The 27,139-nt window shown below is 35.0% G+C and overlaps 1 long non-coding RNA gene and 1 pseudogene across 14 annotated transcripts; one reads left to right on the top strand and one right to left on the bottom strand.

Annotated features, from left to right (window-relative positions):
- Positions 1-4,856: 4,856 nt before the first annotated feature.
- LOC140855850 (uncharacterized) lies at positions 4,857-12,226 on the top strand. 14 transcript variants are annotated; one of them, XR_012139241.1, is made up of 8 exons: positions 4,885-4,973; positions 7,700-7,770; positions 8,679-8,844; positions 8,921-9,012; positions 9,101-9,250; positions 9,800-10,330; positions 10,575-10,911; positions 11,015-11,277. It is a non-coding gene; the product is annotated as an uncharacterized lncRNA (long non-coding RNA). The 14 variants fall into 14 exon arrangements; XR_012139242.1 differs by having other exon boundaries at positions 4,887-4,953; XR_012139235.1 differs by having other exon boundaries at positions 4,857-4,953; positions 7,700-8,844.
- A 905-nt stretch (positions 12,227-13,131) lies between these two features.
- LOC140855849 (uncharacterized) lies at positions 13,132-15,003 on the bottom strand (annotated as a pseudogene).
- Between the last annotated feature and the right edge of the window lie 12,136 nt (positions 15,004-27,139).

Raw genomic sequence — 27,139 nt, 5'->3', positions numbered from 1 at the left:
CTTCTCCCTCTTCTTCTTTCTCCCTACTCCGGCGTCTCTCCGACAGCACGACGGTGAGCTGCCTCCTCTCTCCCTCTTCCTCTCTCTTCCTCTATTTAAAAAATTTAAAAAATAAAAATTACCAGAAAGAAAGTCAAGGGATCGACTCACAGAGTGTCGCAGTCAAAAATTTTGCGTGCCGTTAAACTCTTTTAGCCATGAGTCGATTCATGGGGTCGACTAAAAAATATAAATCTACTTTTCTTACAATTTTTTATATTATGTATTTGTAATCTTTTAATAAATAAATTAAATGAAATAATGAAAATAATAATTTAAATGATAATTTTTAATTTAAATTAAAATTAAATTTCTTTAAAATTTATAATTATAATTCTTATTTTATTATTATTTTTTTATTTTCCTATGATACTTTTTTTTATTTATTTTAAAATAGTTATCATTTGAAATTATAATTTCATTTCTCTTCTATTTTTTTCTTTTTAGCATTCTATTACGTATTCTTTTTCTTTAATTAAAAAATTATTATTTTTTCTAAAGTTCAATTTACAAAATGGCGTTTTTAAAGACTTATTTTATTTTTATAAATTTTTTTTAGCCTATTTTTAAAATTTTTTTGAATCTTTTTTTAATTTATTATTTTTTATTTGAGAAAGTAATTTGAAATAATATTTTAATTTCAATTTATCTTTAAAATTTTATTCTTTTTAATTTTTACATTATAATTCTTTTTTTTTATTTTTTAAAAATTTTATAATTTTTAATTTTCTTAAAAATTTTGAAGACAAGTATTTCGAATGATGTTTTTCAATTTAATTTCAATTTTTTTTTTCTTTCATATTTTTTTCTTTTTTTTATTTTCTATGATAATTTTTTTTTAATTTCTTAAGATTTTTTTGGACATCTTTTAAAAAAAATTTGAAATAAAAAATCTAAATTAATTTTTTTAATGAATTACAAATTCAAATCTTTATATTTTAAAATTCAATCAAAATTAAAATTTTTAATTTATTTACTAATTTCAAATTTTAAAAAACATAATTTTCCATTTTCCCACGATTTTTTTCTTTATTTTTGGGTGGGAAAATTGAAAAACGCCGAATGGCGTTTTTAAAAACGCCATTCAAAATGGCGTTTTTAAAAGCGCCATTTGGAATGGCATTTTTAAAAGCGCCATTCCAAATGGTATTTTTTTTTTTTTTTTTTGGATGCCACCGTGAAAATGGGGGGTGACGTGGCAGGGGAAAAAATACCATTCAAAATGGCGTTTTTCCCTCTTACATCACTTTGGTAAATAAGTTTGGTTTGAATATATTTTGATAAAAAAAAATTTTTTTTGTATTATTGGAGAAAAGAGCTCACAAAAATTTTCTAAGTTATCCTTTCGTAAGTCAATGGGAGTGCCGCTGCCATGATTTTAGCAACTTTCTACGTCCCATCAAACGAACATCATTTGAATGGGAGGTTTGGGACGACCGTTGCCACGAATGCTGCAGTCCAATATTCGAGGGAGAGATTTAGGATGGTTGCCACTGCAGATATAATAGCCTCCCACTCTCTATTACAAATAACTTTAGCACCCGGTTACACACAAAGAATCAGAAGTGTGCTGATGGAAAAGAAAGGGGAAAGAGTTAACAGATCAATGATGGATTACCGAGTTAAAAAACTTGAATTAGGTTTATTGGATTACGTTAATGGGTTTGTATTAATGGATTTGGGTCAACGGATTAAGGACTCAGATTGTCGGATTTTGGGTTAACAGATCAATGGATTAGATTATCAGATTTTAGGTTAGTGAGTTGCTGGATTTGGCTATTGAGTTTTGGATTAGTGGATTAATTAATTATTGATTAGGGTTAGGATATAAGATTACAATTAAGATTCAAGATTAGGATAATGATTAGGGTTGGAATTGCGGAGGCGATTATGATGAAGAAGATAGCCCAAAAAAATATATATATAGAAGAGGAACTAAGTGAGAAAATTAGATCGAGATAATAGCAAAGAAAAAGTAGAAAACTTATCTCAAAGTAGTCGATTTTGTCGGATCCTCCTAATCGAAAATTTCAGTAGAAATATTGACCACAACTCTTAAGAAATACAATAATAACTTTTTAGCAAACTACTCCTCCAATAATATCGCTTAATGCAATTTAGTACTAAACTTTTGGCATAAATATTTTATTATTTATTTGTTATTTTTTTAAAAAAATAATCATACATCAATTATACTGACAAAATTTTTTTCTCTATCTCAACTACTATTTAACTCCATCATAACATTCTAATGATCCTATAATGTTTTCCAGCACAAGTAGATAAGCAACACCTGGCAAGAAATAATATTTATGTAGATTTTCAAAACAAAGTTATAAAAATTTGCTCAATACTTCAATTATTCTTTTCGCTTTTCAACTGCATGGCGGGTCTCCTACGAGTAAATTATAACTCAATGGGCTACCGTGCTAGCACTTTCTTTTAAGCTTTACTATTTGATGCGGAGATAACATGGAATTGTCACAACAATAAAAAAAATGAAATCAAACAAAGGAAGAAGGTATATATTTTATTAATTATTTATAAAATAAAATAAAAAAAATTTAAAAAAAAATTAACAATAGAAGAATTAGATCAACCAATTTTTATTAATTATTTATAAAATAAAAAAAAAACTTAGAGATAACCAAGTTTTTTTTTTAAATAATATAAGAAAAATTAGATCAACCAATTTCTATTACAGACATGTGAATTATTAATTCAATAAAATTAATAATTATAATTTGTCAATACTATCACTTATTCCTCTCCTCTAAAATTTTTAGACTAGAAAGAGATATTTTTGTTTTGCAGAATATTGCCACTATTACGGCGGGCATGGTGAGGCAGTATTGGTCCACTCAGTTGGTACAGCTGTCTAGTAGAAAAATATAAAAAGGTTAAGAATCTTGTTAATGTAGGTATCGATTTCCTCCAATGTCCTACAAAGTAGAATGTTGAATTAAATAAAAAAATATTTTTACCTAAGTTTATAAGATGATACTTTTTCGCTCAGCTGAAAAAGTACGTGAAAATATGATTATCAAATATGAATTCACCCAAAAAAAAAAAAAAAAATCGACTCACCAAACGTGCTGGGGTGGTTTGGACTGCCTTCCAGATGTCCAAATCGATATGCCGAGCTAGCCAGCAAATTTGCAACCACGAGCAATAAACAGATGTTGGGAATATTCTCTATTTGATGCGCGATGTTTGAAGATGAACCGATGCTTGTAATCACCGCGACCCTCTGGAAATACGATACCGAGCAACCAGAGCTAAAAGCAAACTCATCTTAGGCCGTCAATCGGATTACCAATAAAATACTTTAAAGATGAAACTAAACAAGGTAAATCATGTTGTGGACTGGAGGAAAAAAAAAAAAAATATATATATATATATATATATATATATATATATATATATATATATATATATATATATAGTTGTATGCATATTATTGTGATAAAAAATAAAAAATTTTGAAAAATCTGAATTCAAGCGACAGAACTGGTAGTTGTTGCTGCTAACCTCTAAGATCAGACTAAGGTCGATAAGACCGAGGTGATAGTGAGATTGGTAACCACCTAATGTACTGCATAGGTCAGAGGATGCAGATGCCGCTGCCCCTTAGTTGATAGTTGGATTTGCAACAAAATTTTTTTATTAAATTTTTTAATGGAGATTCTTCAACACTCAAATTAATTAAAATTCAGTGAATAGAAGAAGAGAAAAAGAGTTGAAGAAGAATAGAATACTCTGCCAAATTTTTCATTGATAATTTTTTTTAAAAAAAAAAATCGATCAAGAAAAAAAAATAATTTTAGAGAAAGAAAATTCTAGAGAGAGAAAATTCATCTCGACCCTTCAGACGATATGATTCAATAAATCCAATCGATCAGATCAAATCATGCTGAAATTATCATGTGGATAATTCAATAAAATTTTGAAAAATAGAATCTTAAAAAATATTAGATGTGGATGTCGGTATATTGTCCGGTGATCATAGATCAAAATTTATTATTAAGATCAATTTTAATTCATCATCATTCTTTTCAAAATTTTAAAATCTTGAAAGGGAGAAATAATCTAGAGAGAGAAAGTAGAAAAAAAAAGTAGAGAAAGATTAGAGAGAGGAATAGAGTTTAGAGAGAGAAGAAAAAAGAGAGAAAAAAGAGAGAGTCTATTTATTTTTTTTATTTTTTATTTTTTTTTCCTTCTTCTTGCTCTTCTCGTGGTTTTTTTTGGACAAAAACAGGACCGTGTGGTCCCTCCCTTATTCGACCGATCAAAGGCTGCGGTCGGTGCCCGACGCCAGGAGGACTACGACACCGTAGCCCAGAGAAACCAAATTGACGATCGGTGGTGACCACCGATGCCGAAAAACCAAAGAAAAGAGGAACGGAAACAGGGGACATTTTTTTAATAAAATTTGGCGAATTCGGTCGCCGACGATCGTGCACACAGGTAAGAGAAGGAACGGGGAGAAAGGAAGAAGAGAAGCCAGGGCTTACCTCGAGCTTCGATGGCATCTCTGGCGAGAAATTGAGGCAAACACGGTGAAAGCTTCCGCGAGAAAACTCTGACGATCCTCACCATTTGGCTCTTGATTTTTGATGGAAGGAAGAGAAAAGAGATCTCTCCTTTAAATAGAGTCGGAGAGGAAGAGTTTGACTTCTATCCGGCAAGATTTTTAACTCTGATTAGGAGCCGATCGGGAGAAGAAGACTCCCGTCCCTTAAATTTATTTTTTTTGTTGGACTTTCGTGGGCTGGGTAATTGGGCCGGATCATAATAGAGGAGATGGAGGAAAAAGCATATACTAATGTCGGCCCTTGCGCTGGGGCTCGGGGTGACGGCGGAGAACATCGAGAGGAGCTTATTAGGATGGTCGTGGATGGGAGGGAGAGCAAGGTTACCTTCGACGAGTTCCCGTAAAATCTTTTCTTTCTTTTCTTTTCTTTTTATTTCTTTGACCGTTCTCGATTCTTTTTTCTCCGCGAGAGAAAGAATTGTTCTTGATTTTTTCCTCTCAAGATTCCGTCAATCTAAAGGGATGTTAAGTGGCGTTAAAGTAGTAATTGGGTCACGAGGGCCTTGGGAACGGAACCGTTCTTGATTCCCCGATTCCTTTATCTAATGCCAGAACTTTCGACATTAGCTTTTATTTTGAGAAGAAATTGGATTTTTAGCCTTAATGACTTCTGTTCTTGAATTCTGATCATGTTCAGAATATTCTGTTCGGAAAATGACATCTTTTTGTAATATTCTGCTAATCATCGCGTCATTTTTTTCATTTTTTTAATATATCTTGAATCGCAAGCTCTGTCCATGCGTCCGAAACTTGTCCCCGCTGCTTGGAATTAATATATTTTCCGAGTTAGGGAGTACAATTCATACCCCATGTTTTAATCAGAAGAGCAACAGTAATTTGAATTAAATTCTACTCATGCGCTCTCGATCCTTATCTTTTTCTTTTCTTTTCTCTCTCTTAATTTTTAATGTGGCATTTATTTACTTGTGTGTTTTGTCAGAATGAGGCTGGAATTATGTACAATCTATGCTCTACATAACCCCATTTACTGTAAGGTGGATCAAGGAATACGTTCATGCCGGTGGTCTGACGGAAGTAATATGTTGTGGATATTAAATTTAGTAATACATAACACAAGGATATCAAAAGTCATTAACGAGACATAGTAAAGAAGTAGAATTGTGGATTTCGTGACAAAGATAGTTCTTACTTGTCTTTGAATAATCTGCCCGTGATCCATGTTCTGTTTGTGGGAAATTGCATATTTTTAATATGATTCCAAGCTCTCTGCTTTTTCTTTTTTCCAGAAAGTAATTTTCTTTATTTTTTTTCCTATATGGAGCAATTTTTAGTGTGATAGTCCTGCTAAATTAATGCAAGTGGTTTTGATGGAAATTTATTTAAAAATGATTCGGTATATGTGATTCACTAGATTTATATATAGTCTTCAAAGTTTTTCTTTTTGTCTTTTTTTTTTTCCCTTGGTGCAATGTTACTTCTCTATCAACTTTTCTTGTCCCTGTCTTTTGCCTTTGCTTTCTTTTCCCCCACTTTGCATCTTTTGTCTGGTATAAAGAGAAGCAATTCGGATCAGAATTTTTGTTTTACCATAGTTTTGAATTTTCTCAGGGTCTAACTTAGTTAACTAATTCAGCTCTATCTACTTTTGGCCTTTTACCCAAAGGAAAAAAAACAAGGTGAATTGCAACTCAGTAAACAATATCATTTATTTATGATAACCAAATGAATAATGTGGACAGACTGAAACAACTTAACTGAGACATTAACAACTAGCATCCTTTGACCCACAAGCTCCCAGCTTAGTAACTTTTCTGTTGCCGGTCCACATCATACAGAACAAATTGGTTAGTAAAAGGTTACATCTGAGAGTAATTAGTGGTTTTCTACCAAGTTTCTTATCCAAATAATTGGAAAGAAAAGAAAAGTTTGCTGAAAAGGCATTCTGTTGTGAGCATTGTGGTTCTCTCTTGGCTAATGCTAGTAATGGTGATCCTCTCTTGATATACTGGCTTGGGTAACCAAGTATTGGTTGCAACATGCCCCATCGCCTGACATATGAGCTCATGTTAAATACTCAATGATGTAATTATACAACTGCTTTTGCCTTCACCTTAATGCTTGTATGTCACAGGGAGAGTTGCTTGCCATGTCCTCTGGTTAGTCTCATTTCTCCAATTATCTATATCAGATCTTATGGTTGAACTTAGTTAAATGGAAGGATAAATGAGTAAGGCATCAATTAGACAATCATATGCATGATCCATTTATTTGTTTCATTTTCATCTAATTGAAATAAGTGATTGCTTAAGAATCATACCAAAAAAGTAATTGATGTAACTGTATTGAGAATGAGGAGAAGATATAAGATGACTTGGATGCAAGTTGAAGCTTCACTTGATTGGGAATCAGGATAGGGGCAGAATGAATAAGGATTTGAAATATTGACTTGAAGGATGACATGAGGCTAAGGTTTAGAAATTGACCACTACACTCATATTCATGTTTCCCTCAAATTTTTTTTTTTGTCAACTTTTTTTGCTTTTTTAAAAATTTAATAGAATCTTTTATATTGCCTCTAACATAGAATAATTTCCAATTGTGTCTTTCTTCTCTCACTCTCTCACACTTGCTCACTCGCTTCTTTTAAGAACCCAATGTAGAATGCCTGAAGCATTTCTTTGACCACTGTGGGAATTGAAACTTGTTGTTTACAAGTATCTTTTAATTTTTTTAAGTTCAGATTATGTGCTCTGGCTATCTCTTATTGTTTCTTGGGCCTTTTGATTCCACTTACAACAAATTCAAAGCTGATTATGAGTGCCTAAAAGTACTTGAATCTACTAGCATTAGGTGATACATTTGCATGATAGAATTTCACCAATGTCTGTTCTTCAAAAAGACGAAGAATTCTTGATTTTTTCTGTCCTTTGATATATATCTAATGTCACTTGATTTGCATTCTGAACCTTAACTTCTGAATTATATAACAAAACCGCTGACTACATTTCCAATGTGCAGAGAGGTCTTAGTAATACATTTTTGGTATTTTGTAATGCTTTTGTTCTGTATATTCTGATGGCTTCACCTTCTTGATGTCGATGACAGTTGACGGACCTGACCTGAGCTGTACTGACAAGTGCAGCCTATGTTCACCTCAAGCAAGCAGAATTGTGCAAGTACATGCAAAACCTTTCTCCCACAAGTCGAGCCATTTTGCTGTCAGGCCCTGCAGGCAGTTTATGTTCAACAAAGTCATTATTTAGTTAGTGTTGAAGGACTTAAAGTGTATATGCCTAGTCATATGCTTTGCCTAATTCTAGAGATCTTTGTTTTAAGAGCTTTACCAACAAATGCTTGCCAAGGCACTAGCCTATTACTTTGAGGCCAAATTGTTGTTGCTAGATATTACTGACTTCTCACTCAAGGTCAGTAGATGCAACCATAGTTCTTTTTCTATGCATTTATGATTTTAGAATTTTATTGGGCATTTGGTTACAGATTCAGAGCAAAAATAGCAGTTCCAACAAAGATTCCATAGGAATTCTGAACTTAAACACCTTATAGTCAAGTAGATCTATGTTTTGATGTGGAATAAGATTCAGGAACCTAAACATTTTTATCACTCTACGATTGTTTGTTTTTCTTTCCCCCTCCCCCTCTTCCCCTCTTTAGAAGACAAAAGACATGAAGACATGTACCCCTCTTTTTTTTTGATGAAAGGAGTTTGGGGAGACCTAACTCATAATATTTTATTGATAAATAGGGTAGGTTATTTTACATCAATTTGTGTTGCTTGCTACTAGACAAACTGAGTTGGATGCTCACTCTTTTCCTTTCCATGGCGCTTCCCGAGGCTCATACTCTTGGATGTGTGCATGCAAGCCATGCCAACAGTTGTTAGGATAATGGGTAGAGGGGGGAGAGTTTGGCTAAGACACATACAATGGTGATTCTAGAATTATAATAACTTATTTACTCTGCTTCATGATCATTCATTTTACATGTTCTAGAATCGAGCTTTTCTGTAGAGTTCATTTAATCACATTATGATGTATTCTTACTTGGTGCATTTATTTTTATCCAGTTTTTTGGAAGATCTGTATCTGAGGGAAGTTTGGAGAGAATGATCTTGAGTGTGATGATTTGTGCTCAATCTGCCTAGCAGATACAACAGTTCTCAGTAATTACCACTTGATGAATAACAAAAAATCTGAATATAGAAATTGAAAGCTTGTCATTTCTTCAAAGAGGTTGGTGTATGGTATCTGTTTAGTTTTCTGTTGGCCACCCTTTGCCTTTTTTGTCTTATCGTGTTTCATATAACAGTTTGTCCCATGGATTGAGCATATTCTAAGAAAATAGGCTTTCTGGTGTGAGGATATACTCTAAAGCTCGGAGCAAATGTTGGATCAGGAAAAGTAATGATAGACTTGTAAAGTGTGAATAATATAGTTCCGTGCTAAGCTGAAAGATGATATTATTACTTAAATTGTGGTTGTTTGTTAGGAAATTGGAGATGAAGACAGTGCCACTGTGGCTGCGGTAAACCTGAAGTGAGTGCTGAACTCACCTTCGGAAAAGAAAAGTGAAAGCAGAGAAACCAGGACCGGTGGTTCAAGATGCTGAGGGTTCATCTCTCTTCCACCAAAAACACCAGTAAAATTTCTTCTTTCTTGCCTTTCTTTGACTGGGTTACATAATCTGATGTATAGATGAAATGTTTTTCTGTTATGCATGTAATAAATAGTTTATAAAAAGTTGTGTCTTTGCTCTCTACTAATTAGTTTAGTTACATAAATTTTTGGACTACCTTGTATATTAGGGAGAATTCTGTTAAAGGTATTAGGTTTGTTTTCAGTGCTCATATATAATTTAAATGAGAAGCTTGTTTCCAATGGACTTGGGGATCCCTCCACTATCCGTCCATTCTTTTAGACTTAATGTTAGGAACGCATTCCATCGCTAACATGTTATCAGCCAAAAACAGCATTTGAATTCAATTCTTTATTCATTTTTTCTACACAAATATGTGGATGTGGATCGTGTTTGGCTAACTGCAAATCGATGGTATGAGTCCATGAGAATGAACCTTTGGAACTGTCTTATTTTGACTGAGGTCCTCTATGGTTTTTTTCCTCCTTTTTTCGGTAAATGATTGCTAGATGGCTGCCTAACAAACTTATTTTAACGTTTTTTCCCTAACAGGAAGTTGCTTCAGACTGAGTTTGAAAAGTGGATCAGACGAGGTCATCCCAGCAAGTGAAGTTGGGGTGACATTTAATGACATAGGTGCCCTTGATGAAAATCAAAGAATCTCTTCAAGAAATAGTCATGCTTCCCCTATGATGTCCTGACCTCTTTACTGGAGGCCTCCTAAAGCCTTGCAGAGGAATCCTACGGTTTGGGCCACCTGGAACTGAACCTGAGGGGTTGCAAGCCTTCTTCCAACTGATGCCGGTCATGGTAGCCAATCTCTTTAAAAGCTTTTTGGTATCTTGGAGATGACTATTTCCCAGAGTTCTCTAGGCATTTCATTTGGGATCTCCTTTGAAGTTTCTTCAACCTGCTTGTATGGAAACTGCCCACAGTGGGTCTTCTCCTGTTACCATCTGAATGGCATTGGTTTGTTCTGTTGGGGTAGGGTCCACCCAAACTGATTTAGAGAGAGTGATGTTTTCTTAAACTCTTTTTCACTCCAATCCTTGAAGATGAAGCAATCTTCTATTCTAAGTTCAGGTTGGTATGGCCCAGTACCTTCATTGTCTTTTGTCCCTTGAAATGACATAGATAAATGGGAGTGAAATCTACACTATAGATTGCATGAGCTAGCTAGTCAATCCAGCCAGTTTTCTTGCCTGGTTCACCCTACTCGGTTATATCTTGGCTTCATATCAATCACTGAATTCAATTCTGATTACTGTCATTGCATGAGATTCCTTTTTTTTTTTTTTTTGATGGGTAATTTTTTAGTATCTTCTAGCCAAGGCCATAGCAAATGAAGCTGGAGCAGGTTTCATCAATGTTTCAATGTCCACAATCACATCAAAATGGTTCGAGGAAGATGAGAAGACTCTCAGAGCTTTGTTTACGCTGGCTGCTAAGGTTGCCCCTATTATCATTTTCATGGACAAGGTCGATAGCATGCTTGACCAGTGAACTAGGGTAGGAGAACATGAGGCAATACTGAAGATCAAGAACGAGTTCATGACCCAGTAGGATGGGCTCTTAACGAAGTCCCGGTAGAGAATCCTTGTTTTAGCAGCAACAAACAGACCATTTGATCCTGATGAAGCATTTATTAGGAAGTTTGAGTGCAGGTTGGTTTGGTTGTATATTTGCATCATGCCTCGAGAAGAGTAGATATCATTACTTATGAAGAACATACCATTTATCCAACTCTAATTTCCTGTATTTTAACAGAATCATGGTGGCTTACGATCAGTGGAGAGCAGGGAAATAATCTTAAGGAAACTTTTGTCAGAAGGAAAGATTGAAGGACTTGACTTCAAGGAGCTTGCAGCCATGACAAAGGATACAGTGGTAGCGATGTTAAAGTTTGTACGTTTCCTATGGCATTTAGGCATCACTTAGATATTGATGATTAACTTGTGGCAGTTGTCGAACAGAACCTATGTGGGATGGCCGCGTATTGCCCTCTTTGAGATTTAATTGAGAGAGAGAGAGAGGGGGGGGGGTGGGGGGGGGGGGTGGCTTAAGGAACTGGTAAGACTATAACAACTTCTCTAATAATATTTTCTAGAATCCAGTCACTCAATTGAAGTTTTGTTGACTAGGCAAATTTGCCAGGTATTTCTATTCAAATAAGAAAATTTTGTAGTATGATTTCCTCCTTGTTCTTGGAAAAATCTGTTGCTTACTAGCTTGAAGATCTCCAGATAAGCCCATTATCTATAAGTCTAGTTGCATGTATTTTCTTGAATGCCAATGAGGATGAAATTCTTTCCTCTTCAAGTTTAAATACTTCAGGCTAATCCAACATATGCTTGTTCTTGTTTCCTCCTCTCGAGAACAAAGAAGAAAAAATATCACTTCTAAGCATTGAGTCTATCCAAAATTTTCATTTATCAAAGAATTAACTAAACTTTGTTCTGAATTCTTAAATTTGCCTTTGACCTATCAATAGGATTTTTTTTTTTTCTTTTCTTTTCTTTTTAGATGCCTAATTCTTTTGAAAATGTTCGTTTCTTTAAATATTTGCCAAACTTTATATGTAAGTCCCATAGGCCTCCCCCTGTGTGTGTGTGTGTGTGTGAGTTCCTGTTTATAACACGTTACATCAAGCTGAATTGCAGTGAACTCTTGCATTGTGTTTAATCTTCTCAGAAATAGAAGCGGAAGGCTGAGGAAGGAGACAGTTTGGCAGAGAGTTAGAAAACGGGGAAGAGCCTCGATGAGGAACCTCAGACCATCAAACATGGAAGACTTAGGCAGCCAAAGAATCAGGCGAGTTTATTCTTCACTGGTACTCTCTAAAATCTCCATGTGCAAGAGAAGTTGTGTCCACACACACACATGCATACATACATATGTATCACAATATGCTTTCAAATATACCTTGTTTGAATCTGGAATACTTAAAATCTGGGTTACATATGTGATTGATTGATCCAACCCTTGAGCTCACTTATTATTGGTTTTTTTTTTTTTTCCTTTTGTTTTTGCTTAACAATTGTAGATCCTAAATTGGTGGAATAATGTTTGATGATATTGATATTGGTTGTTTTTTGAGGTTAAACATTGCATTCTCATCCTTTTCTCACGGATTAAAGTGCAGCAGTTTCCCAGTATTAACTTTTGAAGCAGCACAAAAGAAATCCTCACCCCCCCGGCTTTCCACCCTCAAGTTAATTTATCGCAGCACCCCCAAAGTAGTGTATGAACCCATTGCAGATTACGTCGTTCGAGTTCACGTACGGATTTGGGAACCAGTTGTGGCCTCCCTTCCACCCTTCCTCCGCCCTTCAATAGGTCGCCTACTAAGTTCTCAAACTTGTGGTGCACCCTGTGTCCTATGGAAGACGCAATTTAAGGACCACTGGGCCTGTAGTTATGTCCTATACCGTTAGTCTCTCTTTGAACCCAAATCATCTGTGCTATTATAATGCAAATCACAAGTCGTAGAACTCATGCATCTCCAACCATAACTTCTTACAGAAGAACGTGTTCTCTTTGTTATTAAGTCACCATGTGTCAAATATTAGAATATAGGATAAGGGTTTATAGCGAATTGTGGACCTTAATTCTGCATTACTATGGCCTAGTTTATTTGGTCAAACTTAATCCAAAATCAAATATATCTTTTCAATTAATTATATGACATCTACAATGGCCAAATGGCCTCAAAATATAATCTGGTTAAAATTATGACATGGGTAAAATAATTTGAATTTGGCAAAAATTTTCTGCACAGAAGTGATAAGAAAGCAAGAAGGAAAGAAAAATCTCCGCAGCATATATAACTAAAACAACAGCAGCTTGCTATTTGCATACTTAAAGAACACTTGTTTGCTCAAAAAAGTTATCACTTTTCATTTGGAATAGTACTGTTCGGACAAAAACAACAAAATCCCCAGGACCAAATCAAAAACTTACGATGCCACTTCCATAGACGATGAGAAGTAGCAAAAACAGTCGAAAGAGTAGAGTGGGGTACGCCCGGCATTGAGATTCCCGATGCCCTGCTCCTCGGTGTAGATGGCGAGCCCCTCCGCCGCCCTTCTTCGCTTTGCCTTGGCTCTGGGACCTTCTCCACCACAGTCGGCCCTTTCTTTTTGTTCTTCCTTTTATTACTATTGCCCTCCTCCCCTATTCTCTTCTTTGCCTTCTTCTTTAGTTCGTATTGCCGCGAATCTCTGACAAGATGGTCGGCTGAAAATCGAAGTGTGCTGCTTGATTGTTTAGATGGTAGGAAACTTGCAAAATTAATTTCGTCTGTCAGAAGTTAACTAGCAGAAAATCCTCCGGCTCATCACTTTTTATTGGGTGGAGAATGTTGTTACTGTGTAACTTTCGCTACTTAAGATCTGAGATGTAGGCATTATTGTCTTTAGTAGACGATTATCTCCTTAACTGTCATTAAGATCAAGTAATAGAAAATCAGAGAAGATTATTATGCCTACTATTCCCTGAACATGAGGGATTAACACCCATGTTGAGTAATCGTCGTTTAACCCCTATTTTCTTAGGTTCAAGATAGTCAGGAAAGATTCGAATGAGTGTTCGATTGACTATTGTCAGCATGTCGGACTTAGTCAGTCCAAAACCGACTTCGTCTTATGCTGTCAATTGAATTCCAAATCAGATCATCGGTTGGAAACTAAGTCGGCATGATCCATTTAGTCGGTCGTACATTCAGTCGTTAGGAGGACAAGGATTAACCTTAGTTGGTTGGGCAACGAGAATTTACCCTAACACTCAGAAGCCTCCGATGGCTTCCCTTCCTTCAATTCTTCATGTTGTTTTGACTTGTTTGCCTTCTTTCCTTTGAAAATCTCATCAATCTCGTTGCCAGGCTTTTTCTTCCTCTGCTTCTCCTCTTTCTCGACTATAGCCATGGTCATGGACTTTTTCCTCTCATTTATTCTGCTCGGAAGGAGCCGATTTCTTATTCTTCTTCTTATGTGTTGTTGTCGAAGCCATCGGATGCTCGAAGTTGAGAAGAAGCAATAAGATCAAGAGAAGCAACCACTGCCGTGACTTCGATGGTGGTTTTTGTGAAGGAGGTATACAGCAATGGTGGGGTATCCGAACCCGCCCAATTAATCTATTTATTTGATCGGATTATTTCGATAAAATTTTATGGTCAAAAAAGAAAAATTGTAGAATATCATGCTTCTATCGAGATTAAGCCCTCAAAACCTCAAGGACCAACTAACACGAAATACCATATGCTTGAGAAAAAACCCCAACCGCAACCTAAGCAACCCCTCTGATTTCTCTCATGGTCTCTCCTTCCTCAACAGGCCTCAGAAAAAGAGAAGGGAATGAAAAGAAAAAGAAGCGGGAAAAAAAATTCAATTCAGGTGGGAAAAGGTCTTACCTTCTTTCCTTTGTTTTTTTTGATTTTTTCAATGTTTTCCGTATGCTTTTTCTCTATTTTTTTCATAAAGTCTCAATCAGGTAGGAGGCTTGGAGCAGCCGAATAAGGAGCTTAGATGTGTTTTGTGTAGATACTTGTGTATAAGAGTTGGATATAAATATATTATCAAGCATCTTAAAAATAATCTAGATTATAACTCCATGTGATGCATAGGATGTGAGGCTCAAAAAAAAAAAAATCATCTATACGGAAAAAAAATATATCCTTAAATTTTTCTATCTTTTCTCTATTTTCATTGATTTTTTCTATATTTTCTCCTATTTTCCTCTATTTTTTCTATCCACGGGAATCCCACATTAAATAATCCACTAACTATGCTCAGAAGATATCATATTTTAAAAATAAGAGTATAATAATATTCATGATCATAAATAAATAAATAAAATAAAATAAAATAAATCAATGTGATAGCTCTACGAAGCAACTAAATAATTTTGTTCTAGTGAATAATCACTTCTTAATGCATGTAGTAGAAATGTAACAATTTAATATTTTCAACTGTATTAAAAAAAAAATCTCTTAGCCATATGTCTTACATGTCATAAAATTTTTTAGCCACGTATCAAACAGAGATTCTACCAAACAGAACCTCTATTTTAATATATATATATAATCGGATTAGGATAAAAAATTTAAATAGATTTTAATTTCAAATCCCAAACTTTATAGATATTCCTAAACAAATCCTATTAGGATTCATAATCAGCCATCTCCATAATCATAATTTATGTTAATGACAGCTCTGCAAATCTACATGTTTCCAAAGTTTAAAAGGATGTTGCGCGTTGCTTAACAATTGCTGTCCGTTGCATGCCTGCCTCTATAGTATGAGATCTCAAGAGAAAATAATAACAGATTAAATACTGGTGACAAAATGATTGGGAACTATCACTATTGAATAGATGAATGATAGATGAGTAAAGAACAACTACCAAAGGTGATGGTGTCATCCACGACTTCTAGAGCACATCATAAACCGGCAGTTGGAGGCTAATATTTTGGCCATACCCCATGTCAAACTCCATCTAACACCACCCAAGTTCTCAAGTAGAAAACCCACCTAAAAACAAGAGAAAGATAGGAAAAAGAAACGATCGAAAACAGCAAAAACACCCTCGGGAGCACTTCCGAAAGATCACGGTGGGGACAAAACTGGAAAGGGACGAACCTGGTATAGTGATAGCCCTGAGCGAGGGAAGACACGGAGAATGAAAGGGACTAGAAGCAATCAGAAAGGCCATGAAAGATTGTCCCCCTATTTATAGCCGAGGGAAGATGACTCTCGGGCATACCGTATCATCTCCTGTCAAACAACCTCTGGTACGTGGCGTCTCCCATTAGTCAGCTACAGCCATCAGTTGGCCAAATTGACGCTGCACATCAAAAAAGCATCCGCTGGGTTTTCAAATCGATGCTCATTTAATTCAAATATGATGGCCTGATCGTGTCGCTTCATGTCCACCCCATTAGTCGCAAATATTTCTTCAACTGAAGAGATTCTTCATATCTTTGGGTTAAGGAGCTGGCTATACTCTTTTCGCTCGATCAAAGTAGAAAGTATGTGTTGGAGAAAATTTTGTATAAGTCGATAATATTAAGAAGTTATTGAATTTAGGTATTTTAAGTATGCTGATTTTAAAACAGTTTCGAAATAAAAACCCGAATGGAGAACGATGGTGAGGGAAATGACAAAATGTCCATGTTAAATTACTTTATTATCTACAAAAGGCGACGGCTTTCTTGCTCTATGGATACCACTGTCACACATCACACATAACAAGGATACCTCTATCACACATAACAAGGGAACACATAACAAACGCCCCCCCGCCTTCTTCAAGTCTTGAACATGAAGATTCCTACATTTCTGACATAATAAATAGTAATATATTTATGTTCTTTCTCTTGATTCGTTATTATTCTATGCTCAATATTAGGTCCAAGGCAATTGCATTTTGCCCTAATTAGAATCACACCGCTTTCAATTGTTGCAGTAGTTTGTCATGACCATTGTCATGAACCGGGGCATAGAGCTCCTGCAAGACGACCACTTCTATCCGAAGAGAGTTCACCTTTGGTAATAATTCCTTATTCGATTGAGATTTATGCAGCAACAAGGAAAAGGATGTGGTCTTTCTTCAGTGTGGCGTCGGAATTGGCATTGGGCGGTACGCCGGGTAGATGAAAATGCTTTTCTAGTTGAGTTTCCGTGAAGATTCGATACAATTTCTACCTATCAAGTACAAAAATTTCTCTCCTCATTGCCGACGTTGGAGCAACGGGGGAACGTCGTCGTAACGCGTGGATAAGAGTGGAAGGTTTCCCTTGCATTGTTGGAATACGGACTCTTTCCGATCGGTAAAACGTTTCGGGAGTCTGGAAGAGCTACAGAGGAGCGATTGGATCTTTATGAGGCAAGACTGCGCATCTCTTGTTGGGATCCCTCAAAAATTCCATCATCCATTAATGCGGTGGTTGGTGAGTTGATTTATAGAGTTCGGCTTCTGGTGGAATTGGTCGGTGAGTTGATTTACAAAGTTCGGCTTCTGGTGGAATCCGTGGTGCAGCCAAATTCCCCAAAAGTATTTGCGTGAAACCGATGTATCCCCCTGCTCTTGTCGCAGTCTTCCGATAACAGCATCTCTTGGCTCTTTCCCATGACAGCATCTGGATAGCTCCCATAATGCTTTGAGTGAGAAAAATGGCCGGCGAAATCGCTTGGCAGATGAACCGGTTAAAAGCACATAACAAGAATTGCTGAGTTATTGTGGACGTTTGCTTTGCTAGCAGAATAAGAGAATGGGCAGGCGAGGGAAGACTTGCCTGTGGACTCCTCAGCATGGAATGCCTATTATTGTTGCTTATTTTAATATTACTAGAGTTAGTAATGATTTAAATACGTGTTTAAATGTTGGCACTTTCTGTCACACTCCAAAATCAGAATATAACATGATCATGCTACCGAGGGATGAGACCCACGATAACACGAACCCAATCAATCATAATCAACTAAAATTCATCAAAAAAAAAGATTCAATTCCATTATTTATCGAATAATTAAATCAATATTGATTCGGAGCGATTAAATCTAAAATATAATAATAAACCCAAATCTCAAAATTCATAAATAAATAACTATCAATTCATAATCATAACATAAACTAAACTTCCACTACAAAATTTCTAAGCTTGCTTCTCATATCCTCAAGCTTGGATTTTCTTCGTCGATCCTAATCTTTTTTTTCTATATATATATATATATATATATATATATATATATATATATATATATATATATATATATATATATATATATATATATATATATATGAACTACACTAGTCCAATAAGTAGAACTGGCGCTTCCTTATCGGATCAAGCATAAGTTTTTCTATGATAATATAATATTTAAAAAGTAACAGATATTATAAAAATAAATATTTCATAGAGTATATAATAAAACAAGTTATAAATCCATCATGCATGCATAAATCATGTATATTTCATAAATGTGAATCATAAATTATTTTTGTCATGTATTCGTGTTATATTTCAAAACATTGCTCACAAATATTTGTGCTAAGATCACTATTATACCCATGACAGGACCATGTTTTTTAATTGATGAAGTTATTGTTTCATGTGCCAACTTTATATCAGTTAGTGGGATCATATTTCATGTGGATGCTAGCTTCAGATGTCGATCTTTTCGAAGAGATTCGTTCATAGCTAACTGAGAACCTTTAAAATCTTTATATTTTTTTCTTAAAACATACATATACATAGATGGGAAAAACAATAAAATTCTTGCTTTATAATTATGCTATTTTCATAAAACACATTTATAGAATCAATGCTCATAATAAAATATGCTTTTTCATATCACATATGCTGATTCTTATTTTATGAAAAATAAGATTTCATCAACAGCAATTCTTTGTATGAAAAATATGATTATTTTAAAAAATAAATAAGGAGCATAAGATTCACTTATCTCGATCGCTCTAGATCTTTAGTCTTCCTTAAATGAATCAGATAATCCTATTTAAAATATTAAATCATGATTAATTTTTATTTTATATATTTAATAATATTAAATAATAAAAAAATGATTGACTGGGTGATCAATTCGATAGGCCTTTGGGCACAAACGATTTGAGGTAATCTCGCTGAGATCAATATGGATTCCTAAAAAAGAAAAAGATGATCCGATACAAAATCTATGGGTCTTTCTTAGAAAGAGAAAAGAGAAGAGACAAAATTTTAGAGAGAGAAAAAGAGAGAAAGAGAGAGAGAAGAGAAAGAGGGAGAGAGAGGGGAGAGAGAAAATTTCTCTCTTTTTTTTCTCCTTTTTCTTTTTCTTTTCTTCATTCTTTCTTCTTCTTTGGGCGAACAGGGGAGGACCAGAGGGATGTTTGCCCATGGTCCGACGGGCTGCGGCGGCACGGCTGGTAGTCTGACAGCGACGACCGATGGTGGTGGAGTTAGAGATGGCCGGCGGCGAGGTTCGGTCGGTGGGAGATCAAAAAAAAATTTAAAAACAGGGAACCGCTCTCTTTCCTAGAATTTCTTCAGTCATTGGCCGATCACCGACGGCCATGACCTTCGAAGAAGATAGGCAGAGAGGTGGGAGTCCAAACCTAGGGATGCGGCACCATGGGCGGCAACGCTGGTGGCCGAAAAAGGGAGGGAGATGGCTCGGCTGAACAGAGCAAAACAGGGTCTTGCCTTATTATGGATTTTCCGACGAATCCGACGGCCGGCGAGGGTGCGCCAGGCTATGGGAAAGAGGGGAAAGAAGAGAGAAAAGAGGGCCGGGGATTACCTCCAACTTCAGTGAGATCTCCGACGAGAATTTCAGGCAAACATAAGGAGGGCATGAATGGCTTCAATGAAAAAATCTGAAAGGAAGAAGAGGAAGAAACTGGTGCTCGTCGTATCCGGCTATGGAGGAGAAAGGAAGGATTTTATAAGCTCTTCCTAGGGTTCCTATTTGCCCTAGGAGTTCTAGATCTAGTCGGGCAAGGGGAGGAAGAAGAAGACTCTCGTTGAGAGTCATCTTTCAAATTTTTTTTTGTGTTTTTTTTTCTGTGGGCTTGATGGGCCACAATTGGGTGGGCTTGATTTTTAGAACAGGATATTACATGCCCAAATTTAAGTCTTTTAGCTAATTGAAGGAAAAAGATCTATAGAATTTTTTTTTCTCTACCCATGGGATTTAGATTGGGAGATGCTTGTTAGCATTGCCATACCTAAAGGGGTGGTTTGATTCATGAATATTGTAGGATGAGTTCTATTCAAGTAAGCTCTAATAGTTATAGTTTTGGATTTCTTGTGACGTTAGACGGTAAGTCAAAGGTGGTTCCGAAACTTGTATGTTGATTTTGTTGAAGCTAGTTTATGTGGTGTTAGGACTTGACTGAGTCTTTACCTTTTTTTTTTTTTTTTTCTTTTTCCTTGATGGAATTGATTGAGGTTTTACCTTGTAGTTGGAAAGATAACGTTAGTTCTTTCGGTGGAGTCTAGAGAGGGAATAATTGTACATCGTGCTCTGGTCCGATCTAGTGTTGATCCTTTTAAACCTGCCAGTGTAAGGCATCTTCTTCTTCTTCTTCTTTCAATTTATTATGTGTGCGTGTATGAGAGAGAGAGAGAGAGATTGTGGATGTGCCATGTCTTTATTATTTCAATTTTGTGTTATTTCCATGAAATCTAATTTCTACAATTATGTCATCTTGAGTGTGGATCCTTCGCTACAAAAAAATGATGGTATTAGTGACGGCTTCTCAATCGTTGCTAATAATAAATATTAATGATGATATTAACGATAAATTTTTAACTATCATTAATATTTATATTTATCAATTTATTTTAACCATCATTAATATTTATATTTATCAACTTATTATGATGAAAAATAGACCCATCATAATACAAGCGATGGCGATGTTTATTATTAACGATACAACTTAACTCCACCGCCTCCCTTTCTCCCTCACTGGCTCCCATTTCTTCGATCGTTAGAGCCCCAATCTCCTCCCCCAATCTCATGTTGCCGTCCCCACCTTGGATCCAGCATCCTTGCACTAGATCAATGGCTTCCGAGCCCTGTTGGTCGCCTCCTGAGCTTACTCATGTGCTACGAGGCAAAGGTATAAATTTTCATCCATCACAAATTCCATCCATCCCAATTTGAAATCCAACTAAGGCTTGCCCTTTAATTTTGCCATCACTCATCTCTGTGGACCGATCGGATGCAACGATTTCTAGCTACACCACTAAATTCTCAGTTTTATAGGACAAAATTCCTATATAGATTATAACTTAGCGGGTCATTGTGCAAGCACATTCCTTTTGGGGTTAGGTATTTGATGTGGATGTAACATGAAACATGTCACAACTATAAATATGGAAGACGCAATTTAAGGTCCACTGGGCCTAGAATGTTGTTCTTGGAAATGGCTGGGGATGTGTCCATTAGTGTTTCTTTGAACCCAAACGACCTGTTCTCTTTGTCATCAAGTCGGCATGTATCAAATATTAGAATATTGCAAAAGGAAAGGATTTAGCTAACCATGGACCTTACTTTTGCATTACTTTGGCCTAGCTTGTTTGATCAAACTTAATCAAAAATTAAATATATTTTTAACTAATTATTTGACATTTACGAAGGCCAAATAGCGCCAAAATGTAATCTGTGTAATGCTTGGATGACCAGTTTACGAACCATTCAGCGATGTTTTAATGATATTTCCATGCGCAGCATTTCTTCGTAATATTAATTCTCGAATCCTCGGTGCAAAAAAAAAAAAAATGCTATACCATCCATTTCTTAATTTGGCACCATGGATGCTTTTAAATGTAAATGGCCAAAAAGATTTTAAACCTTCTACGGCTTGATCAAATTGCGATGATTGTAATCCATGCCATGTAAAAATTTGATTTCTGAAGTGATACAAAGTCTGACAATGACAGAGCATAAAAAAAGTCAATAAAGTGCAAATTAGCTAACAAATATCATAATTAGTTCAAGATTTATCCCTTAAGCTAGTTGTAGTTTTGAATACGTTATATAAAATTATTTCTTAATTCTTAGTACTTGCTAGAACCATCCAAAACTTGGGAGACTGTTGTTCTCGAATGGCGATGGCATGAAAGGAAGTGTCGGCAAAGATTCCCACCATGTCTAATTAAATATAAGTAATATCTTGCCATCGTTGGTTATCAAATTAAATATAAGTAATATTTTGTCAGTGTTGCTATCAAATTCTAGAGACATCAGAAGCCCACTACCAATTGTTGGTTGGAGCTATTTAAATATCATGATGAAAAGGTGAGAATTGTTTAGCAACTAATCTGTCCGTAATCATGATAGAACTAATTTTAAGTTAGCAGTCATAAGGCAACCATGTGCTCCCTCCAAGCTAGGGACAGAAACTCTGCAATTTTATTTTGGTTCCCTAGGTGACTGCCTAGCCAACTAGAAACCCACTCCCAAAAGCATGCATAGCCAGAATTTTTTTTTGTGCTCTCTCTCTCTCTCTAATTGGACCAAGTATTTATTAAAAATTATTTTTATATTATAATCAAATATATATATAGAGAGAGAGATTTAGATAAGATCGATCGGATTTGGGCTCAGATCCAATCAAATCAAAACTAAACAATGGAGATCCTACATCGATGATTCAAACCATTAGACGTGATTTATTACCTTAAAACTGCTTGAGGTAATAGATGTGATCTATTACCATCGATGATTTAAACATATGATTTGAAAATCCCTAGCATATGCATCAGGTGATAAAAAATATATCTAATTCAATTTTATTTAGGTTGTCCAATTTTTGACCACTGATGCGTAGATCAAAAATTTTTAGATCATATAATTTTTTGTGTGCAAATAGTTTTGAAGTAATAGATTACATTTAACGTCTTGAATTATTGATATAAGACTCTTATTATATAATTTTGATTTGGCAGAATTTGAATCCAAATTAGATCAACCAGACTCTAACCTCACTGTGTATATATATATATATATATATATATATTGCTTTCATGCATCTCACTGTCATAGACTTTCCTTAACTATTCCATTTTCTTCGCCAATAGTTTTTAGTTTTTCATGAGAGTAGTGCTGTGGGGCGCCTCTTTAGTTCATACAAAAAAGCCTTTTTAGCTTCCATATCACATGAGAGGGCTGGTGCAATGGTAGGTGGTCAAATGCTAGGTTACCAAGGTCAGTATTTTATGAGTCCAAAAGATTTTCGGTAACGTGGCTTGCAACGGTTCCTTCAACACCCTAAGCCGCATCAATCCTCTCACACCTCATGGGATATTAAATTGAGCAGTCGATCAAGTGGTGCACTCAAGACAGTAATGGAAGGTCTACTTTCCACCTTGTATTGTGATTTGCTTTTGAATTTGGTCCAACCTTTGTGATCTAAAATTCAGTTGGAATGCAGTCTTAGTTTGGGATGCTAAGAGAAAAAAGTTAAAAAAGCATGGCTAAATGGAAACAAACACCAACATTTGAGCTGGGCAGATAACGAATTCTATCACGAATATTGTGTGTGAAACTGGATTTGATAAAATTTTGTTCTTGCGTCAGCATTCCCCCGACAAATTTTGTCGATTTTTATCTTCTCATAAAAATAAGTTCCAAAATTTTAGAGAAACAAAAACGTATTTCCAGCTTGTAGAAGTTTTATTGGTTAGCAGTGACATTCTAAAGTCTAAATGGAACTAGCTAGTACAATCACGTTAATCTAATCTAAAATTGGCTCACGTGGTTGTTCGATCTATGGAATTGAAGAAAAGCCTTCATGAGAAAAACTCGAAAGGTGCTATTGTGATTTTGTCGGCTATTTGTGCTGGGCATCTTAGAAACCTTTCAAAATGTTATACTCCATCTATTACACCATCAAAATGCTTGTAAATATTTTAATAATTAAAAATTATTATTATCTAATTATTTTATATAGTAAGTGAGAATAAGTTTTCACATGATAGGTAGGACTGGCAGAAAATGATTGGACCTACCAACTCGATCTGCTATAAACAGATTAGGATTTAGGTCAAATGGTTTGAGTCATAAACATATCGATCTATTTAATTTGTTTAATATGCAGATCGAGTTGAATCAAATAATCTGTTTAAAACATACTTAATTTATTTTTGACTTATTTAACCTGATCTGTTTAACTTATTTAAGACATGTTTAACCTGTTTAAGAGCTGTTTAATTTGTTTCTGACCTATTTAATCTGTTTAACTCGTTTAATCCATTTAATCTGTTTAATAAATGAATTAAATATGTTGGATTGGATTACCTATTTAATAAACAGATTTAGATCTAAATTTTTGATCTATTTAATAAACAGGTCGGATTTAGATTGACGATTTTCTGATCCGACCTACATTGATTCGATTTAAATCCGATTCGATCTGATCCGATTATTATCTTTAATAATGATAAAATTACTTTATCATGATCGAAACATATCCCTCCGTCATACCCCTCTAAATCCCAGGGTGGTGGGAGCCTGGTATGCAAAGATTCCTGTACTTTCAAACCGTAAGTCTTTCTCACTGCTTCTAATTCATCATGAGAACATACACAAAGGCATGCCAAACAACAGTAGCCCTTTGCGCCTGGCATTGGAAGGCTACTTGGCTGGCACTAGATGATGACCTAATTAGCATCATCGATAGTATCGTGTGTTGGCCTAGATCGTGGCAAGGATCTTAAGTTTCGATTCCTGATCCAGTTGGTATCCATCGAATCTGCCACTCGTCGAACTAACATACGTCCAAGGTGGCTACCAAAGAGATCCCTCTTAAAGCTAAAAACAGAGATGGCATATTTCTTCGAATCTCGCTAGCTAGCTTTAGCTGCTGACCGCTCCTTTTTGAAAATTCGGTACATAGCATGAGAAAACAAGGCAAAAGTAGGTCAGAAAAGTTGGTGCACAAAAAGTTATAGTGGTAATGCGTGTATCGCATATCTTATTGTCATTATATAAGGCAAAAGGTCGCCACCCTCGGAGGGAGGCAAGTCATGTGAACATAAAAGCTTAAGAGAACTCTAGTAGGGTATCTGTGTAACCTATTGGATGCCTTCAAGATCCTTTCCAAGCTCTCAACTTTCCATTGATGGGAGACTTGGGAGCTTTCCTTGCTACCCCAACTTAACAAAAGATTAATAGAAGGCACATGGGACAATGTGTGTAGTGACTAAAAATGTTCCACCAAACAAGCCATGGAGTGGGGAAAACATTTGGCAAATGTCCTCCAAAATGTAGGACCATCACGCCATTCCCACGTTAAAGTAGTCAGGCTATCGATGGTGACTGCACTGGAGCTCTCGCTTTTGCATGTGAGGAACCATCGCACCCTGCTATTTTACTTGTTTTATGAATAAATTTGCATATCCACGTGCATGCCAAAACATGGGAGCCAATTATGAGCGAGTGATATTATAGAATTGATTGTGCCAGGGTTCGGCAGCATTGCTGCAGTTTGGCTCAAAAATAGCAACGCAATATTGGTCTGCAGCCAATGAAAGAAATCATTTGATGCAAAATGAGTGTTTATTGGACAATGGCATTCTTAATCATCATAATTGGACCAAAACAGCTGAAGTTTTTTTTTTTTTTTTTTTAATAATGTTTGCCTTATCTTCAATATAAGATGAACATTTAAAATCCTCCCTGGTTTGGAGTTTTTAAGAAGTATGATGGCTCGTATCGATGTTAATGGTGATTCAGTATATATAAGTAAAGTCCACCATGTGGCTTCCAAATTAGAGGTTATGATAGCCTGCATACTTTTATCTCCAATATAATTAACATCTCGTTTCGCACAACTGACCTCTTGATCAAAGCATCATGTCTCTAGATTTTTTTTTTTTTTCTTCGAAAAATGGGATACAATAGTTTCATTCTACTCTACTCCTATTGCACGCCTGAAAAAATTATGGCGATAGGTTTGAACAAGGGCAAAAGCTCTCTTGCACTTGTTTTTTTCTACCAAAAAAAAAAAACACTAGCGGCTCCTTTTAGATGCAGACAAGGATCAGTTTTCTCAGACAAGACGTTGGGTTAATTATGAAGTAGCCAAAGATCATGACTTGTTGACCCAATGAACTTTTTCTGCACATATAGCGGGCACCTCAAAATATTTTCCTTTCACTAATATCATATGTCATGTTCCTTGAATCCTAGAGCTATATAATTATTTGGACGTGCGTTTTTGTAATACTTGGGCCTTCCTTTTGGCCATTAATTATCACTACTTGTTTACCGGCAGATTTCCAGAAGTCTGCAAGGAGCTTTTTCTGCATTTCCTTGAGCTTTTATTTCTCCACTTTTTCACTTTACTTTGTCAAAACTCAAAAAGGCTATTAAAGAACCACTTTTTATATTTCTTTGCAATTTATTTTTTTTATTCCCGTTCTTTTCGTGTTACCTTTTAAACGGCTCTTCAGACCTTTCAAAGCCCACCCACTGCAACGTCTGCACCACTCAACCAATAAGATTTCTTAATATAAAATAATTAAAAGGAATCACTTTAGTCATATTTTAGTGGTAACGGAAGGTTGTCCAAATCATTATATAGCAGCAGTCTTCGCCACTCTCTGTCTTTGGCTTGCTGTTGTTGTATTATCATTAACACCATCGGCTTTTGTTGTTTTATACATCAAACTAATAGATAATCATTCTATTTTCTAGAATGATCTCTCAAACAAATAACAAACGGCAACAATAAGATTAAGTATGAATTCATCCACTTCCAGTTCTGGCAATGATTGTTTGAAACTATCCTCGGGACTTCATGTTAAATTGAGAAATTAATGAGGCTACATGATTATGTAAGACGATGAAAAAGTAAAATTTAAGATCTATTTCAATAAAATTAATTTGATATGAAAAAATAAATTTTATATCAGATTGTCATATTTGATGTGAAAATTAGAAAAAGAGATAGTAAAAAAATTAATAGATCTCATATTTATTTTTTATAAAAAAATAAAATAAATATCATTGATTGATATTTGATAAATTAATTCATATTTGATAAAAATATTTTTAATAAAATTATATATATAATTATCAAATTTATTTTGATATCTTTATAAGCTCATTCAATAAAAAAAATTTATAAAAAAATTAAGATGTAAATATTATTATGCAAAGATCCATGTAATTATAGTCATTATGTAAAATTGATTGAAGATGATAATATTATTTTGATATTAAAAATTATTTTATATTAAAAAAATATATTCATAAATTTTATTATATTTTTATATAAAATTATTTTCAATCAAATATAATATTTTTTTCACATGACTTTAATAAAAATTTATGCACATCGGCACTAATCCGACCACTATACATAACGAGTGACAATAGAATGACA

This window comes from Elaeis guineensis, chromosome 2, assembly GCF_000442705.2.
Source record: "Elaeis guineensis isolate ETL-2024a chromosome 2, EG11, whole genome shotgun sequence".
NCBI lineage: Eukaryota > Viridiplantae > Streptophyta > Magnoliopsida > Arecales > Arecaceae > Elaeis > Elaeis guineensis.
The sequence above is the reverse complement of the archived record's forward strand: the minus strand, read 5'-3'. Positions and strand labels throughout refer to the sequence as shown.